At 36.8% G+C, this 19,927-nt stretch overlaps 1 protein-coding gene and 1 pseudogene across 1 annotated transcript in view; one reads left to right on the top strand and one right to left on the bottom strand.

The window, feature by feature from the left end:
• The window catches only part of SMC2 (structural maintenance of chromosomes 2), a 436,171-nt gene that overhangs the window by 266,897 nt on the left and 149,347 nt on the right, over positions 1 to 19,927 (top strand). The gene's annotated exons all lie outside the window — the stretch shown is intronic.
• On the bottom strand, positions 14,784 to 14,879 carry LOC129480044 (uncharacterized; annotated as a pseudogene).

Raw genomic sequence — 19,927 nt, 5'->3', positions numbered from 1 at the left:
ATTCTTTTTTTCCTCAGGGTTACCAAAAAAACTCCACAGAAACAAACAAATGAACAAAAAATTTAACTTATAAAGAGAACACTTGGCTTTTATATTTTAAAACAAACCACTTAGTAATTGTGCTACTACTCTTGAAAGACTTCTGTTAGTGGATTTTTTGTAGCCTTTAGGTCAGTGCTATCAGTGACAGTTGTATACACCTTTATTTCTCCATTACCAGAAACACCTGTGTTTATGTGTTTATTATCCCATGGAGTCCCTTAAAGCTTAGAAGTATTCGTCTTTGTATCCCCAGAGCTAGCACAGTGCTTGGTCCATTAGAGATGCTAAATAATATTTCATGGAACTAAGTAATGGTGAAAACACACACAAGATCCACAGCATAAATTTACCACCTTCCCTCTGATTAAGGGCAGAAAAAAAATAAAAAATGTTTAGCCTATATTTTCCCAATTGGGATTCTGTAGAATAATATTGATGGAGATTTTTATAGATCTTCACACAGTCAGGGGAAAAAACCCACCTACTTGGAAAACGTTGCTTCCTTTTGGAGATGCATAATACACCTATGAAGAGATATTAAGCATAATAAAAGATACTGTTTCATACATGCCTCTTCCAGTTTCTAAAATAAAGAGACAATAAGTTGCCTGATTTGTTAATTTTAAAAACTGCAAGAAAATATAGCCTTATGAAAAAGGAACAGAGTTACAAGCTGGAAGTCAATCAAGAGAAGTATAGGCTAAAAAGCAAAATGAGCTCATTATAATAATAAAAGTTTAAAATACAAGGAACCCCAAATTCAAGAATGAAATATCAATTTGTGATGGAGTGTAATCAGTAGAAAAATTGAATTGCAGAAAACAAAATCAGTAACATGATAAGTAGACTTGAGAAACCCCAAGAACATGAAGTAAAAAGATAGAAAAAAATGAAGCAATTTGATAAATATTTTGATTTAATTTATAAATTAAATGTGCTATTCTTAAAAACACAATAAGTTTAATTAAAAATAAAAGCAAATCCAGGATCTAATACAAATATTTCTGGGAAAAAATGGATAAGAAACTGGAGACTATACATTAAATAACTTACCAATTTACGTAAAAAATACATGAAGAACATACCACAGTTAGATTTATCCTGGGTTTGGGTATTTTTAACTTTTTATTTTGGAAATGTTCAAACATAGAAAAAAGGAAAGAATATAATGAACCTCTAAGTATACATCACCCAGCTTCAGCAATTATAAACATCATGTTAGCACTTGTTTCATTATAGCTTTTTTTTTTTTTTCGGAGACGGGGAGAAATTATTCTGTGCTTTATGTCCTTTATGAATGCTGAGGACGTAACTTTAACAAATAAGAACATATTTTTCATATAACCACCATAAAGCTGGCACACCTAACAACTTAATAGTAAACTCAACTTCCCTTTGGCAGGATCATAAAAACACAAAGAGGTTAGAGTTGAAAAAAGACAAGTCTAACTGACTGTAGCTCAAATACCTTATCTTTGCAAAAGCAAACAAAACAAAGCAAACAGAAACATACTCTTAAAACCTATCTCAAAGTCTTGGAAGGGGCCCTGAAAGTGAGAGTCCCTGAATCCCATTTCTTTAGCTTAATGATAAATTTACCTGTGGCTGGAATGTTCCACTCTTAGCATCCTGTTAAGAGGCAACAAGACTCCACAGGTTATCAGACTTCATGACATACCAAGAGAGGCTGGACCCTAAGCAGAGAGCAGAAAATACATTTGTTTTGTTGCTGCTTGTTCCTCAATATCTAGGATGGTGCTTGATATTGAAAGGGTACTTAATAAATATAAAATGAATGAACAAGGACAGTAGAATCTCCCTAGACTCAACAAAGATGTGCATGCCTCAAACATATTAGAACTACTGAACCTCAAGTAATAATACTAGGAGAAACAAGGGGCTTTTCAGCCAAAACCAATATGGACCAAGTCCTAAAAAGCAGAGGGGCGTGTTCCAATTCTTTGGCACAGCATAGGACCTAGAATAAAATCTTAATATAATGCCGGAAGGGTTGAGCCTAAATCATGAATCGGACTGAATTTCTGGCTGGCAAGACAAGATGAGGATTTAAATTGTAATTATTTAAATGGAAATGAAATAAATATTTTCCTTGCACAATTGAAGATTCATACGAAAACATAATTGCTAAATTTATGTTGCGTGTTTAGATATGTTTGGCATCGGTCCCAGCATAATTCCAATTAATCTTATAATGACCTGTTGAGTCTGTAGTACATAGCAGTTAGAAGCTCAGATTTTGGTTTCAGACAGACGTAATTTCAAATACTAGCTCTTCCATTTGTTAACACACACCCCGAGCATTCATAACATTCATAACAGCTATAATTTTCAGTTTCCTCACCTGCAAAACATGAATATTGTTTCATAGACTTATAAAGATAAAAGAAGAGAGCACACGGCAAATTCCATTTATTAGCTAAGGTTATCTATATCTACATAAATAAATATTTATAAGTACGATAGAGAATGTAACTTACCAAAGAAACAGAGGTAACAAATGTTGAGAAAAGAATTTAAGAATAGGTGTTTTTTGGCCCTACAGCTAGGTATCTAGCCACTAGAAATGACTCAGTCTTAACAGTTGCCATCTTAAGACATCTAAACACTTGCAATTATTGGTATTTCTAATTCTCTGATTTTCTTTTAAGGTCCTATTATTATATAATTTTTTTCAAATACAACCACTGAGGTAAATTTTGTTGCAGTACAAATTTCCAAAGACGTGACTCCTTTTTTTTCATCTATATGTTGAGTATTTCGTCTCAGTTGTTTCTCTTTCTAATTGCTTTAGGAGATAAAATAACATCATTGTGAATAGATATCTGGAGATCAAGACTGGAGAACAGAGCTGTTCAACCATGTTTTTCATGGTCAATATACGCTGTCTTACTTGATTTTTCCATGAAGCAATCACCACATTGGCTTCTGGCTTACCTTATCCTTCTCAGATCAAGTTTCAGAAAAGATTAAACTAAAATGATCTCTTCTGAGCATTTTATTTCAGCACTTAAGGTAGCTTGACATTTCTTAATAGATTAGGTACAAGTTTTAATGTATCTCCATAAAAGTGCTGTATTCCAGTTAACTATACCTTCAGAAATACTCCCTAGGCCTTTTAGCAATCCTCATAGTTTATCTAGTAAAGCAGCTGGCTGAGAGGACAAAACTGTTTTCTAAGAAAATAATCAGACCCACTGAAGGATTTAATAGTAAGCAAATGGTTCCTATAAACCACATTCAAGCATCCTTTGGAGTCCTCAATAATATATTAAAAAGTGCATATTTTTCTGAACCAGTTTGATGCCCCTTACACTGTGCATACACAAAACATATTTGGAATCCTATCAGGTAATACAGAATCAGAGGTCCCAAAGGAAACCTAACATATCAGTATTTAAATAAATGAAGCCCAGGCTCTTTGTAATATTTCATGCATAAATTATTAAGTCCTTCTCTAAGCCAGAGGGAAATTTTCAAATGTTAACTATACATTTTCTCTTGGATCTTATTTTGCCAATCCTAGTGTCTAAGGTTTCTCTCTCATTCTTTACCATATAATCATTCTGGATTCCTTCACTCTCTTTTAACTTTTGTCACGCATCTTTGATCCATTTAATATTTTTCTTATTTTCTGCTTCCCCCTTAACCGAAAATTAAGCTCCATGAAAGAGCAGGAAATCTGTCTTGTTGCTGCTTTTTACTCCATATCTAAGACATTAACTCATATTTATGTGATACTTAATAAACATTAAATGAACAAGTAAACATAGGTCCTCTAACTCTAAATCCCTGTGAATGAAGGTCAAGTTGTGTCAATAAGACCTTAATAGTCAGTGATCATGACCATTTTAACACCAATTCATTTTCTTTTAACTTTTATTTTAGATTTGAGAGTACATGTGAAGGTTTGTTGCATAGGGAAACTTGTGTCATGGAGGTTTGTTGTACATATTATTTCCTCATCCAGGTATTAAGCTCAGTACAGTAGTTATCTTTTCTGCTCCTCTCCCTTCTCCCATCCTCCACCCTTAAGTAGACCCCAGTGTCTGCTGTTCCCTTCTTTGTGTTGATAAGTTCTCATCATTTAGCTCCCACGTATAAGTGAGAATATGCAGTATTTGGTTTTCTGTTCCTGTGTTAGTTTGCTGAGGATAATAGCCTCCAGCTCCATCCATGTTCCCACAAAAGACATGATCTCATTCTTTTTCACAGACACATAGTATTCCATCATGCACATGTATCACATTTTGTTTATCCAATCTGTCATTGATGGGCATTTAGGTTGATTCCATGTCTTTGCTGTTGTGAAAAGTGCTGCAATAAACATTCGTGTGAATGTGTCTTATATAATAGAACAATTTATATTCCTTTGGGTATATACCCAGTAATAGGATTGCTGGGTCAAATGGTAGTTCTGCTTTTAGTTCTTTGAGGAATCATACTGCTTTCCAAGTTTGTTGAATTAGTTTACACTCCCACTAAGAGTTCATAAGTGTTCCCTTTTCTCTGCAGCCTGACCAGCATCTGTTGTTTTTTGACTTCAATAATAGTCATTCTGACTGATGTGACATGGTATCTCATTGTGGCTTTGATTTGCATTTCTCTAATGATCAGTGATATTGAGCTTTTTTACATATGCTTGTTGGCCACATGTATGTCTTCTTTTGAAAAGTGTCTGTTCGTGCCCTTTGTCCACTTTTTAATGGGGTTGGTTTCTTCTTGTAAATTTAAATTCCTTATAGTTGCTGGGTATTAGATATTTGTTAGATGCATAGTTGGCAATATTTTTCCCCATTCTGTAGGTTGTCTGTTTATTCTGTTGATAGTTTCTTTTGCTTTGCAGAAGCTCTTGAGTTTAGTTAGATCCCATTTATTAAGTTTTGCTTTTGTTGTGATTGCTTTTCATGTCTTTGTCATGAAACCTTTGCCTGTTTCTATTTCCAGGATGGTATTGCCTAGGTTGTTTTCTAGGGCTTTTACAGTTTGGAGTTTTACAATTAAGTCTTTAATCTATCTTTAGTTGGTTTTTGTATATGGTGTAAGGAAAGGGTCCAGATTCAACCTTCTGCATATGGCTACCCAGTTATCCCAGCATCATTTTTGAAGAGGGAATCTTTTCCTCATTGCTTGTTTTTGTCAAATATCAGGTGGTTGTAGGTGCGCAACCTTATTTCTGGGCTCTCTATTCTGTTCCAATGGTCTATGTGCCTGTTTTTGTACCAGGATCATGCTGTTTTGGTTACTGTAGCCGTGTAGTATACTTTGAAGTTGGGTAACATGATGCCTCCAGCTTAGTTCTTTTTGCTTTGGATTGCCTTGGGCTCTTTTTTCGTTGTATATGAATTTTTGAGTAGATTATTCTAGTTGTGTAAAGAACGTCATTGGTAGTTTGATAGGAATAGCATTGAATCTGTAAATTGCTTTGGGCAGTATGGCCATTTTAATGATAGTGATGCTTCATATCCATGAGCATGGGATGTTTTTCAACTTGTATGTATGTTCTCTGATTTCTTTGAGCAGTGTTTTGTAATTCTCATTGTAGAGATCTTTTGCCTCCCAGGTTACTTGTATTCCTAGGCAACTGTGAATGGAATTGCCTTTCTGATTTGGCTCTTGGCTTGGCTGTTGGTGGTGTATAGGAGTGTTAGTGATTTTTGTACATTAACTTTTATCCTGAAACTTTGCTGAAGTTGTTTATTAGCTGAAGGAGCTTTTGGGCTGAGACTGTGGGGTTTTCTAGCTATAGAATTATCTCATCTGCAAACAGAGTTTGACTTCCTTTCTTCCTGTTTCCCTGCCCTTTATTTCTTTCACTTGCTTGATTGCTCTTACTAGAACTTCCAATACTATGTTGAATAGGAGTGGTGAGACAGGGCATCCTTGTCTTGTGCAGGTTTTTAAGGAGAATGCTCCCGTCTTTTGCCCATTCAGTATAATGTTGGCTGTCAGTTTGTCATACATGGCTCTTATTATTATGAGGTATGTTACTTCAATACTTACTTTATTGAGAGTTTTTAACAAGAAAGGGGGTTGAATTTTATTGAAGGCCTTTTCTGCATTTATTGAGATAATCATGGTTTTTGTCTTTAGTTCCCAACTGATTTTTATAAGTTGTTCTGCCAAAAATAAACCTGTATTATTAAAAAGAAATTATGAAAACAATGTTTTCTACAAGGAAAGGGGAAATATGAGCTGGATAGTTTCAGAGTCACAACAAATATATCTTTCTGACAGAAATTTTAAAAATCATGTTTTTATATCTGAAAGTATTGCTGTAAAACTCAGGCATCTCATATTAAATCCTCCCGGGGTAAATGCAGTCATAATATATGGAGATTTTCAGGCAGTATAAAGAGTTTAGGTTTTCTGCCTGCAATGGCAAATAACTGAAGAGTTTTACATGGTGACAAAACTGTGCAGTTTTGCATTTTTGAAAAAAGATCACTCTGGCTTCATTCTGGGAATGGATTAAGAAGGAGGAGAGAGTATATATGAGCCTAGATTTAAAGTTTACTGAAAATGTGGAAGTGAGAGACGATGGTGGGTTTGTTCTGCTTCTGTGCTTACCAAGCATTCCTCAGACTTTGACTTGCCTGCTTGAGGAGCACATTCTAGAAATACCAGTATAAAAATGCCAATTTACGCAAAAGTTTTTTTTTCTATTTAAGTTAATATATTAGCATTCCGGTTTCATACATCAGTTTGGTGAATTTAGTTACTGTGATTCTACTTGTATTGAAAAGAAAATTCAGGTTTCTGAGATTGCAAGGCCAAATATCATACCCTGGACCTTGACAAATGCACCAAGATAAATGATGCCTTGTAAAGCCTTGTGAAAGACAATCATCTTTTTTCTGGTGACATCCCAAATTCCATGCTGGATGTGCTTCCCTTCATTCTGAATTTAGAATGTGATCTTGATCTTGAAGGAGAGGTGACAGCCATCACAAAGCCTCAGGTGCATCTTTATTTCACAACTACAGAAAAACTCCTCTTTTTCTCTACTTTATCTATTTTTACTACCATTGTCTGTTTCTTAAAGAGTAATGTCATAGGTCCAACCATGTGAGGGAACTATCTTTATTGGCCTTGCAGACCACAAATTCCTTCTAAGCAGACATGAAAGAGTTAAGCAGCCTAGAGGGAAAATGAAATAGTAAGGAAGGTATAGCTATATGGAAACAAATAGATCTTAGGTCTTTCTTTGGGTTTTCATAATCCTCTTCTGTTTCTCACTTTAATTCCTGACACCATCATTACTCTTAATAACTCGCAATAACAGCTACCTATTCATAGAGCACTTACAAATGTAACTACTAATATTTTATTATAAACAATAATTATTTTATTGGGGCTGTTAGAGTGTTCATTGTATAATACATGCTCTCTTTATCCTGGCCTGTACTTACATAATAGTTACCATATGCCCTTTGGTTCATGCAATTAAAGATATGCGAGCTCTAATCTTATTCTGTTGTATTATAGTAAAGGCCTATCATAATGGTGGTGTTTATTAGAAGTTGATGTAACAGTTTCTGGATTTGTGACATTGCTTCATGTTTTTTGCATTACTGTTCCTTACTTCTACATTGTTTTTCCCATGGACACGTCCTGGAATTAGCTTTGCTTTTGTTTTCCACATTTGTCATTGTGGTTAGGAAATCTTGAGGGCCTACTTCCAAAATGTGTCCATAACTGTATGGTTGGCTGTAGCATACAGTCGTACTTTAGGCCTGATCTGAAGAACAAGAAGAAAGATGAAATGACATTTAAACATCTAAGCCACAGGGAGAACCATAGTGCCATTCAAATACTAGAGCAGGATAAGTTAGGAGCTGAATATAGACCTCATCACAATGAATTGACATAGCTATCTAACCCAAGACCATCACTGGGAGAGATGTGTATGGTAGAAACAAGGGTTTTTCTCCACTTAGGTTTTGAACTAACCGAAAAATAAGTTTAGAAATCAGCAGATAAATATCAAATCACTGATGTTATTACTAGCAAAGCAGAAATTTGAGAATGTAGCTTTCTTTATGAGCGAGTAAGCCTCCTTATTTATAACTCCTGAATGAAAGACTTGCCAACCCATTGATAGTTAACAGTAGACTGGAGCAAACCTCACACATAGGTACCTCTATCTAAAAGAGCAGAAATTAATGTGTATTCCCTGAAATTAGCTCACTAACTACAGAAAAAAAAGAGAGGGCATCTGACCTATCAATGCATTCATTTTTCTTCAAAACTCATCAGAAAAGAATATTTTCCTCTCTACCCTTCTAATTGCCCAGGGGAAGAATAATGGAGAGTACATACTTAATAGGCTTGGCACACTAATGGATGTCCCTCCACATGGAAGGAGACATCAGAAGAATGGAATAAACATTCCCCTTTAAAAATACCAAAACAGTCCCATTCTCAAATTTGACTCTCAAATCAAAGCAGTATCATTTCTCACACACACACTGATATGACTGCTGTGTCATACCCAAATTTCATCTCAAATTCTTTTTTTTTTTTTTTTTTGAGACAGAGTTTCGCTTTGTCTCCCAGACTGGAGTGCAGTGGCGCGATCTCAGCTCACTGCAAGCTCCGCCTCCTGGGTTCACGCCGTTCGCCTGCCTCAGCCTCTCCGAGTAGCTGGGACTACAGGCGCCCGCCACTGCACCCGGCTAATTTTTTTGTATTTTTTTAGTAGAGACGGGGTTTCACCGTGGTCTCGATCTCCTGACCTCGTGATCCGCCTGCCTCGGCCTCCCAAAGTGCTGAGATTACAAGCGTGAGCCACCACGCCCGGCCTCTCATCTCAAATTCTAATCTGAATTGTAATCCTTACGTGTTGAGGGAAGGACCTGGTGGGTGGGTGACTAGATCATGGGGATGGTCTCCCCCATGCTGTTCTCATGATAGTGAGTGAGTTCTCAGGAGATCTGATGCTTTAAAAGTGTTTGTCATTCCCCCGCACCTGCCCCTCTCTCACCTCCTGCCATGTAAGACCTGTCTTGCTTTCCTTTCGCCTTCTGCCATGACTGTAAGTTTCCTGAGGCCTCCCCAGCCATGTGGAACTATGAGTCAATTAAACTTTCTTTATAAATTACCCAGTCTCAGGCAATATCTTTATAGCAGTGTGAAAATGAACTAATATACACACATAATTTCTTCTTTGTTTGAAGACAATTATCTTCTTTACTCCTTCTATTCCATCTCCCTCTTGTATGTGACTGACATCCAAATGGCCTACTATGACCACATAATCTTTTTTGCTCTTTTAGTTATAATATAAAAAGTACATACAGATGAGTAAACACATGTAGAATAAAAATTATTAAGCATACACCTGTCTAATCACCATCCAAATTAAGAATTATAAAATTACTACCTTCCTAGAACACCTCCATGTGCTCATTCCTGATTATAATCCTCAAGCCCTGACTCAAATATTAGAGGTAATTTTCACTGTGATTTTGTTGATAGCTATAGCCTTGATTTTTCCTTAAAGTTTTACCAACTCTGATTGCAGGTCTAAAAGTGTAAATCTTTTGTCTGTTTTTGAACTAACTACAAATGGATTCGTGCTTTTTTTTTTTTTTCAACAATCTCGCTCTGTCACCCAGGCTGAAATATAGTGACATGATCGTAGTTCATTGCAGCCTCCATCTCCCAGGCTCAAGCAATCCTCCCATCTCAGCTTCCTGAGTAGCTGAGACTACAGGCACACATCAGCATGGCTGGCTAATTTTTTTTCTTTTTAATTAAAGATGAGCTTTCACTATGTTGCCTAGGTTCAAAATTCCTGGACTCAAGCAGTACTCCCATATTGGTCTCCGAAAGTGTTGGGATTACAGGTGTAAGCTACTGTGCACAGCCATGTTTCCTTTTTGCAAACCAAATGTTTGTGAGACTCATCTGTGTTGCTTTACATAGTTGTAGTTGCCTCACTTTCCACTGCTTTAAAGTATTCAATGTATAAATATATCACAATATACTTGTCTATTCTGTTATAAAGGACATTTGGATATTATGAAGAATAATGCTGTGGACATCCTTGTACATGCACTATAGCTCGGAGGTTCTCCAGTTTCCTGGAGTAGAATCTCTGGGAGTGTATTTCTCTATAAGAGTATGAATCTGTTCAGTTTGATTAGACAAGTTAAACTGTTTTTTTCTTGTCTTTATATAAAAAGAAAAAAAACAGGATACATGTGCAGAATGGGCAGATTTGTTACATAGGTATACGTGTGCCATGGTGGTTTGCTACACCTATTGACCCGTCCTCTAAGTTCCCTCCCCTCACCCGCCCATCCCCCAACAGGCCCTGCTGTGTGTTGTTCCCCTCTCTGTGTCCATGTGTTCTCAATATTCAACTCCCACTTATGAGTGAGAACATGCAGTGTTTGGTTTTCTGTTCCTGTGTTTGTTTACTGAGGATGATGGCTTCCAGCTTCATCCACGTCCCTGCAAAGGACATGATCTCTTTCCTTTTTATGGCTCCATGATGTATATGTACCACATTTTCTTTATCCAGTCTATCATTGATGGACATTTGGGTTGGTTCCATGTCTTTGCTATTGTAAATATTGCTGCAATAAACATACGTGTGCATGTGTAGAATGACTTATATTCCCTTGCGTATATTCCCACTAATAGGATTGCTGAAACAAATGATATTTCTGGTTCTAGATCCTTGAGGAATCACTATGCTGTCTTCCACAATGGTTGAACTAATTTACATTCCCACCAACAGTGTAAAAGCATTCCTATTTCTCCACAGTTTTGCCAGCATCTATTGTTTCCTAACTTTTTAATAATCGCCATTCTGACTGGTGTGAGATGGTATCTCACTGTGGTTTTGATTTGCATTTCTCTGATGATCAGTGATGTTGAGCTTTTTTCATGTTTATTGGCTGCATAAATGTCTTCTTTTGAGAAGTGTCTGTTCATATCTTGTGCCCACTTGTTGATGGGGTTTTTTTTTCTTGTAAATATGTTTAAGTTCCTTGTAAATTCTGGATATTAGACTTTTATCAGATGGGTAAATTGCAAAAATTTTCTCCCAATCTGTAGGTTGCCTGTTCACTCTGATGATAGTTTCTTTTGCTGTGCAGAAGCTCTTTAGTTTAATTAGACCCCATTTGTCAATTTGGGCTTTTGTTGCAATTGCTTTTGAGGTTTTTGCCATGAAGCCTTTGCCCATGCCTGTCCTGAATGGTATTGCCTAGGTTTTCTTCTAGAGTTTTTATGCTTTTGGGTTTTATATTTAAGTCTGTAATGCATCGTAAGTTAATTTTTGTACAAGGTGTAAGGAAGGGGTCCAGTGTCAGTTTTCTGCATATAACTAGCCAGTTTTCCCAGCACTATTTACTGAATAGGAGATCCTTTCCCCATTACTTGTTTTTGTCAGGTTTGTCGAAGATCAGATGGTTGTAGATATGTGGTGTTATGTCTGAGATTTCTGTTCTGCCCCATTGGTCTATATGTCTGTTTTGGTACCAGTACCATGCTGTTTTGGTTACTGTAGCCTTGTAGTATAGTTTGAAAGGACAAGTTAAAACTGTTTTCAAACAGTTTGTATTAGTTTACACACCCACTAGTAGTGAATGAGAGTTCCCATTGTGTTCTTGCCAACACATAGTATTGTCAATTTATTTTTCATTTCTGATTAATGTGTGATAACATCCCAAACTTGTATGTTTGCATTTTCATTCCTTTTTTATTCTTTTCATGATGTTCATTAACTTCTGCATTCACAGAGTTCATGAATTCTTCTGCATTCTTATTCAGAAATAGAGATAATATACAGCCCTCCTCTTTCATTTCAATGCTTTCTCTCAGGGTTAGAAGTGCTTTTATAGATATTACACGAATTTCCTTCCACTTTATTTTTCATGCCTCCTGTGACACTCATCCTTTACAGGATATTGACATAAGCCTTATAGTGTTCAGTCAATATACAAAATGGCAAGAATCCACACTGTAAACTCAGAGTTTACCCTTCCTTTGAATTCCCCTTCACAGCTTCTCTGGATAGTTATCTCTTCTTTTAGGAGATGCTGTTTCCCATTGGAAAGAAAGAAAGAAAGACCAAGAAACACTCTGCATAAGTGAACACACAGAACGCAAGAAACTAGAACATTATTCAGGAAATATCAACAGTTCTGGTCATTCTTTCACATCTCCATTGGCTCAAGTAGCAGCCTGAAAACTTTTCTCCAAGTTTTATGGCCCTTAATGTTTTCTCTTAATATGAAAGTATCTTTCTCACTCCATCCATCCCAAAATTTAATGTATTACAAATGGAAAATTATTTTAATTTGAATTGTGTACTTTTAACAATGAATCGTCTTTGTCATTGATATTAAATGTATCATACCATCAGCAATTAAACTATTGATAATTGTCTGCAGTACAGTACTGATAAATCCCTCTCAGAAAAGCTGTGACCTAGCGTCCCAAATCTAATCTGGAGTTCTGGAATACAGAACTAGGAATGAGACTGACTGGTATAAGTATAGACTATGTATTATATGTGCCTGGAGGCAAAAAAAATACCTGAAAGATAGTCTTCTAGGGTAAAGCTTGGGTTAAGAAGTCAAGTGAAGTATAAATCCAAGGATTTATACTCGGCCAGACAAAGGATTGGCTTTGTGGTCTCTTGGATCACTTATTTTGGGAAAAGCCAACTGCTCTGTTGTAAGAACACACTCAAAAAAGTTCCATAGAGCAGTCCTTGTGATGAGAAACTTGGGTGTCCTGACAATAGCCACATGACTGAACCAACTTAGAAGAGGATGCTCCAGCTCCAAACAAGCCTTCAGATGACTGTAGGACTAATCAATATCTTTACTGACATCTCATGAAAGACTCAGAGCCAGAACCAACCAGCTAAGTCATGATTGTATTCCTAACTCACAGAAACTGAGAGATAATAAGTATGTTTTATTCTAAGCTACTAAGTTTCAGGATAGTTTTTAAGCAATAATAAATATCTATTTTGCCTGTTTTATTTTTCTTTATTTGTATAGGACTTACTACTACCATAATATATAATTTATTTATTTTGATTATTGTACAACTCCCCATTTCTAAAATATAAATATGTGGAGAGATAAATATATGTGAGATAGATTTTATTACTCAGTTTGCAGTAGGAAACCAAGGTCCTTAGCAGCTATGTATTTGCCCTTGGTCACATTACCAAGAAATAAGAGAGCTAGATAGAAGCTGATTCCAGATCAGACTAGTATTGTGTTTTCCATTTCTGAAAATAGTGTTTAATATCCATCTGTCCTGAAGATATGGCAGTTGTGATTTTCTTTGTACAATCAGATTCAATTTTTTTTCAGGTAATATGATGCAAGCACACATAGAAAAGTACCAAGGCAGCTTAAGTTATCACTTATAAGCAGAATGTGAAATGTCACATCTCAAGAAATATCAGTTTGTCTCAGAGGAACACTTTGAAGACAGTAGCCACTCGACTTTCTCACTTACCTTGGCAAACTCTGTGAATTTACCTATGTGCTAGAGTACAACTAAGTAAACATTATAAATTTTATTTGGTGAAAGAGAAAGCCCTAGTCATAAGTAATGATTATATCATGCTAAAAGTATAGTCAAGCATGATGTCTCTTGGATGGCTAGCAATGGAAATTATTAATCATTTAATCGAAGAATTCACTGCAGAGAGACTTGTGAACAAAGATCATGCTAATATTGTTCTGAAGGTTTCAATTCATTTTCTCTAATAGAAAAAAGTAAACCATTATTTATCTTCATAATAAAAACTCATCATATTCCAAGATGTCAATAACAGTGAGATAGAATTTTGCTATAAAATGCTATGAAATCTTCAACCTAGCAGTTTGCAACTAAGTATACTTTAAGTGCTCATGGAAAAAATGATTTTCAAGTGGGCAACAGAATGATTACATGTATTAGAAATACTTCTGCAGTGTTCCCAAAATCTATATAGCTGTCCCTGTAGCCATTCTTGAGACCACCAAGATATCCTGATCTAGCTTCCCAAGGAATCAGATATGCCTCTGTTTTGAAAACAACTCCATATACACACAGTACATATATAACATGGCAAAAAAGGGAGCCTCTGCTTTAAAAATATTATATGTGTAATTCATTCTCAAATTCTATTTCTGACCTAAACTATACTGTAAGAGGCTCCTAACTGGTTTCTAGTCACATTATTCTCAAATGTACCAAGGGCACTGCTGCAAAAATTTGTTTTCAAAAACTCAAATATGACTATACACAGTTTCTGCTGATAACCCTTCAATAGTTCTTTTTGGCTACAGGATAAAATTCAAGCTCCTAATGTGGCATAAACCCTTCATTATAAATCCCCCTCCTTGTGTTCCAACTGCATCTCTTATTACTCCCTACCTTGCACTGCATGCTCCAACAATTTCAAGTAACTTACACTTTGTATTCCTACAGTCCTGTGCATTTTCTCATGCTGTCCCTTCTACCTAGAACAACTTCTTTTTTTATTTATTTTTTATTTTTATTATTATACTTTAGGTTTTAGGGTACATGTGCACAATGTGCAGGCTTTTTACATATGTATCCATGTGCCATGTTGATTTCCTGCACCCATTAACTCGTCATTTAGCATTAGGTATATCTCCTAATGCTGTCCCTCCCCCCTACCCCCACCCCACAACAGTCCCCGGAGTGTGATGTTCCCCTTCCTGTGTCCATGAAAAAATATGGAACACTTCACGAGTTTGCGTGTCATCCTTGCGCAGGGGCCATGCTAATCTTCTCTGTATGGTTCCAATACCTAGAACAAATTCTAATTATCTCCCCCGACAAGCTAACTCTTGCTTATCCTTTAAGACTCAACTTGAGCATCACACTATTCTCAAATTTTTCCTGAGCTTTCCAGTCCTGACTGTAGCTAAACACAGTTCGCATAGCCATATCACTCTAGTGATGTGATAACTATTTGTTTAGGTGTTTATCTCCCCTACCACAAGTTGATCTCCAAGAGCACATGAGCAATAGATTTTTTCTTTCCTGCCTAATGTTAGAAGTTTGGGATGTGGTTTTGGTGCTAGAACATTATTATCATTCTGCCTTCCTTCAGCGGTATTCTGCCAAAAGGGCTAAATATAAAAGCAACTATAGCAGAATAGGTAATGAAGAATAAGCTTATTAACAACTAGGTAATTACTGATTCTTACAAATTCAGAGATTCTTCAGTTAGCTCCGCTGATGGGAAAGGGTTAGGCCTTGAAGAATGTATGGAACTTCCCTTGATCTGTTTCTCTGAATCCAAAATGGCCACCACTGTGGATGCAGAAGGGACTCGCTTTACCTACTTTAATTGCTGTCAGAACACAGAGAGCCAGATGACTGCTGGGCCTGCTGAGGTAAGCCTTGCCAGGTACACTTACCAAATAGATTTAAGGAGTACAAGAAAAGAAGTGGAATTTGAGACTCTATGTTTTACATATAGTAACCCGACACCCCAGTAAAATGAGTCCCAATGACTATCTCAGGCTTTGGACAGTTTAGCAATTTCATATCCTTTAGGAAGGCTCTAGAAAGATGATTACACAAAGTGACCATGTCTGTTCCCTGCTGCTTCCTCTCCCATAAGTTCCTATATCAATTTATACTGTTGAAAGTTTCACATACATCATATCATATCATCTTCCACAAAACTCAGTTGTTAAACATTAATGTCTGTATTTATAGGTAAGAAACTTGCGAATGATAAATGGGAAATAATTAGCATGGTCATAAAGCTAATGAGCAGCAAAATCAGGACTAGACCCCAGGTCTTCTAAATGTGAAACTATGGTATTTTCAATGGAGTACTTTGCAACAGAGCATGCTTTAAATGCCCATGCATGAGCGATTCTCCACTGGGGTGACAGAAAGACTAAAGATGTTATAAACACCTCTGCAGTGTTCTCAAAATTTACATGACGATCCTTGTAACCATTCTTGAACCCACTCAGATATCCTGTTCTGGCTGCCTAAGGAACTCTGTTATGCCTCTATTTCAAAAACCCATATGTGTATAACAAACAGATAGCATGGAAGGAGAAGAATGTAAGTGCAAACAAATAGTCCCTCGAGGCTCTTTATTTATGTATGCATTTATGTCAGGAACCCTAGACATAGCCTAGTTATTTCAACCTATGATTCAGACAAAATCCTGCCTGCCTGCAGGACTAAAACATTGAGTCTAAAATGGTGTTTACGTGAGGGACTGTGATTTCCAGAAAAATCTCAGAAATGGAAAATCTCACTTTCCTTGGGACTGAAATTTCCATAGGGAATCTCATCCAGAGAAAAAAAGGAAGTTCAAACGAGGCTGTGGTTCAAGCAGAAGAAGGTTTGCTATTTTGTCAACCTCACGATTCAACCTTAGAAGAAAACAAGAAGTAGGATGTGAGGTTTCTTTCATGTTGTTTATCCTAGCCCATCAGGGCATGACAGATGCCAGAAATTCAAAGCAGAGGCTTTCCTGGTAAATAAAGTATATGTTTGAGGTGAGACTCCCCCTCTTTGGCTGTAGAGACTTGAGTACAGTAAACATAATATAAGATAATAAGTCTGTTCCACAGTTGACAACAACCCCCAAGTCATCTTACAAAAAAGTGTAAAAATTCAAGTGTGATGGACACAGGGTGGGGAACATCACACACCGGGGCCTGTCAGCAGGGTGGGAGGCTGAGAGAGGGATAGCATTAGGAGAAATACCTAATGTAAACGATGAGTTGATGAGTGCAGCAAACCAACATGACACATATATACCTTTGTATCAAACCTGCACATTGTGCACATGTACACTAGAGCTTAAAGTATAATTAAAAAAAATTCAAGTGTGAACAGTTTAGAAAATCAGTGAAATGTAATGTTTTGATATATTTTCACCAAAAATTAGTTACAATTTTTTAACTGTCACTCGAAAGGAATCATTACATTTAATGTAAAATATGTTTTGTAAAACACTTAATTCTGTGATGTACTAGATTAATAGAAAAATAGCAGAAAACTAACTTAATCGTCTCCACCTCAGATCTTTGATACTTAGATATATGAGGTCATCATTCTGACATAAATATATGTTGAAGTGCTTCAAAAATGTGTAGACTTGTTAAAAACAATTGTGAACTGACAATCTGCTAACCTAACTATAAGACTTTGCCCCTGGAATCTAGGGCTGTCATCAAATATCCAGCCATCTGCTTGCCAGGATGTGCTGTTTGCTTTGTCTCAACCCACTGATAGAAAAGTTTGTTATGTTACAGCAAAAAAAAAAAAAAAGAAAAATGTTTAAAATCGCAAATTGGTATAAAACAAGTGGGAAAATCTACAAACTAGAGCCATAAGTTATATTAAATTAGCAAATTAAACTAGGAATTAGGGATTACAGAAGAATCAACCAAATAAATTGCCATGGTTCTTTTTTCTATAGGATCAAATAGCACCTACCTGTCAGGAAATAAACAAGCCAGTGAAAGAAAGTATAAAAACTGGGATAGTCCATGAAGGTAGGGGGTGGAGAGTGAGTTGACAAGTTTGCCAGGGTCGTAAAGAAAAGCTTACTTTAAAACTGAGTGTTGTAACTTAGGGCTACTTGTTTCCAGGGCTCCAAAGTTCATTGCTAAAAAGACATGACAGGGTTATACACCATAGTGTTCATCTTGTGGGCTTTTTCCTCTTTTTTCTTAAAAGAACATGGTAACATTTCCTCTTCTCCAGCCCACTCTAAAACAGAAACAAATATTCAAATCTGAATGGCTATTTTTTATAAAATTTTATAGTTTAAAACTTATATATTTAAAGTCTTATAGTTATTTTTTTATCCCCTCTCAGAAACTACTTAAGGTTAGGCCTGAAGAGAAAAGAGGGGAAGGAAGAGTGGCAACTTATACAAGAGAAGAGGGATTCACAGAAATAATGAGTTAGTCCATGAGATGGAGGATAAAGAAGAAACTTTTACAACAGAGTTTCTCAAGCAGGGTTTTCTCGAAACCTAGGATTCCACAAGATGCCACTTAGTATTCCTTGAGAGATTGTGACTGAAAAGGAATTGAAGTTGGTTTGGGGGAACTTTGTGCTCTGTGGAACACTAGCATTTGTGGAGGGGGACAGTCACCAAGCAGCCTGGTTTGTCTTTTAGCTCTAGATAGCACTGTGCAGCACTGTGTTTACTTGGTTGCGGTACATTCTCAGTTTTTGACTTAGCATAGGGGAAGCTGATGATAGTTGATGAGCGTGTGATTGCATCCGGGAGAGACGAACAGGCTGGCGACATCAGCCTCTCCCTCCCAAAATACCTTCTTCAGCCTTCCTCAAAACTGTGTTGGTTAGGTCTGGTGTTGGTTCAGGTGCTAAGACAGAGTTAGTAGTGAAGGAGATTTATTGGGGGAAATGCCTATGAAAGACAAAGGGAAAAAACAACAGATACAGGCAGGGAAACCTTTTATACTGGAATGCTGATTTGACATCTGTAATCAGAGAGGCGAACAGGGGGAATCGAATAGAAAGACTTAAAGATAATAGTGCAGTTTGGTGAAAGTTTCAGGCAGTCGAACCAGGAGCACTGTCACAAAAATAGCTCGTAAAGAACTCTCTCATTGGATGTAAATTTCTAGACCCTATTACCCTGCCATACTGTCATTCATAGGGGGCTACCTGGGAAGAACATGGCCTTGATTCAAACACTGCAGTGTGGTGTCCTCACAGCAGATCAACTTTTTCATTGAGGTGATATTTGGGCAGTCTACCACCGTGGCTGCCACATTCCACACCTTTTGCTACGCAATGAATCCACCTTTCCATAAACAGTTGTTTATGGAAAGGCCAACTAGATCCTTCAGGTTCTAGTTGTCTTCTCCTCCTGAAACTTAGAAGAAGAAATTTATGGGACAAAGTTCAGCAGTTGGGCTCCTTCCTCCACTATCTATTCTAAATATCCATAATCTGCTTGTCTCAGGGGCTTAACTGATGGTGTGACCCAAACCCTTCTTCCTGGAGTAACTGCATCTTTCTAGGGCCAGAGTTACTGTATTTGTCCACCCACAGTGACAATTAGGGAAGGGAATACTAAAAAAGCACCCATGAAGATCATCTGGGTTCTACAGGTATTCCTCCCTGCTCCCACTGTTTAAATAATTTGCACACTTGGTGATCATTTCCATACGTCCATCCACACATCTCTTCGCCAGACTTCCTTGACTCGATCTTCCCATCCCTCTCCTTTCAGGATCCTGAACAGTGAGCCAGTCCATTGGCTACTGCTCACATGTCTGTTTATATTCTCATCTAAGGGCACTTCTTCCACAGAGGAGAATAGCTTGAGTCTTTGCCCACTGGGAATATTTTTCCTCATGACTGTATTTCAAGGCTGCTCCTGAATGTGGCTGTATTGCAGCTACTGCCCATTTTAAGACGTTATCAACAAATCAAGCTGACCTATCTATAAGGCAAACTTGAGGTTCTGTATGGTCATAGGTAGAAGCAGAGGGAAGAACATGGATGTAGTTGTGCTGGATGGCATGAGGGTCTGGACTAACTGCTCATGCAGCTTACTGGCAGCCTCTGTTCCTGCTTGGTCTTGAACACAAATGTGCCATTTTCATCCTACACTGGCCTGCTGCTGGGACTTTGTGATCATATGAGCTAATATTCATTAATAAACTCCCACATATATATATATATTATATATATATATTATATATAATATATATTATATATGATATATATATTATATATAGTATATATAAAATATATATATCTTATTAGTTCTGTCCCTGTAGAGAACCCTAATACAGTAATATAATAGGGCCCACCACTCCTACATCCTTAAAGTCTTTAAGAGTAG

The sequence above is a fragment of the Symphalangus syndactylus genome, chromosome 3 (assembly GCF_028878055.3).
Source record: "Symphalangus syndactylus isolate Jambi chromosome 3, NHGRI_mSymSyn1-v2.1_pri, whole genome shotgun sequence".
Lineage (NCBI taxonomy): Eukaryota > Metazoa > Chordata > Mammalia > Primates > Hylobatidae > Symphalangus > Symphalangus syndactylus.
This window is presented reverse-complemented; position numbering and strand designations above follow the sequence as displayed.